Genomic DNA, 1,193 nt, shown 5'->3' with positions numbered 1-1,193 from the left:
TGGTAGAAAACGGGAAAAAATGGGAGAGCAATTACAAAGCTTTCAGGTTTAATTCTCGGTCATACAATGAAACACCCGTCCCTTCACCGTGCCCATTTCCCACCATTAAAACCCAAGTATACCGCCATTCCACAGCCTCCCACTAACTGTGGGGCAGATAATTTCCACATTCTTCTCTCTACTTTGATTACATTCAATATTTTGACATGAGACCACCATTATTATTTGGTATTTTACCCCAGCACTCAGATCTGGCAAAAATGCAACAATCGACAATACTTTTTTGATTGCTGGTTGAAAATAACATATGATTTTGGAATTCTGAAATTTTAACAACTAAATCTGGAGGGATTTCTACCAAAACCTGCTGGGTTCCGAGATTTGTTCCAGAGTCTCTGGGATTATGGCCATTAAACAGCTTTACCATGAGCCAGAGAGGCGATTCGTGGGAATGACATAGGCTCTTTTGGGGGAGGGGAGGAACTGGCCGGCTCCACCCCATCCTGAGAGGCCCCACATTTCTTCCTGAGTGAGGGCCCAAACCTGACTTTCCAAAGGACTTCGGAGGATGGAAGCCACCAAGCCGCCAAGTGGAAGCAGTTGTGGGGAGAGCACCAATTTCCCCTGGGGTGGACCGGGGACAGTAACCTATTGCAGGGTCCAGACATATTTCTGCTAAGAGGCGCTGGGTTTCGAGATTTGTCTCTGAATATCTGGGATCATGGCAATTATGCACCTTGATCACGAGCCACAGAGGTCAATCATAGGTGCCAAACAACTCGGGGTTTCATTGGGGTGGGGAGAAAAGGGCCGGCTCCATCACCATCCAGTTAGGCCCTGCATGTCTCCTCACAGCAGTCCCAATCCGAACCGTCCAGATGCAATTAGAGATGGTGGCCACTGAGCCGCCAGGCGCGAAACCTATTGCCACCTGAAATACCCAGCTTTGGTAACCTACTGTGGGGACCAGACACATTTCTGCTGAAAGCCGCTGGGTTCTGAAGATTTGTTACTTAGACTCTGGGATCATGGCTGAGTGATCAAAAGCCAGAGATTCCGTACATGGGCAGCGACTCGAGGTCTCATTGAGGTGGGGAAGAAAGGGCAGAGTCCACCCCAATCCCATGAGGCCCCGCATGTCTTGTCACTGCAGGCCCAAGCCTGTCCAATGGCCTCTGGAAGATGGTGGCCAC

This window comes from Sorex fumeus, unplaced genomic scaffold (genome assembly GCF_029834395.1).
Source record: "Sorex fumeus unplaced genomic scaffold, SorFum_2.1 ptg000134l, whole genome shotgun sequence".
Taxonomy (NCBI): Eukaryota; Metazoa; Chordata; class Mammalia; order Eulipotyphla; family Soricidae; genus Sorex; species Sorex fumeus.
Note: the sequence above shows the minus strand (reverse complement) of the source record.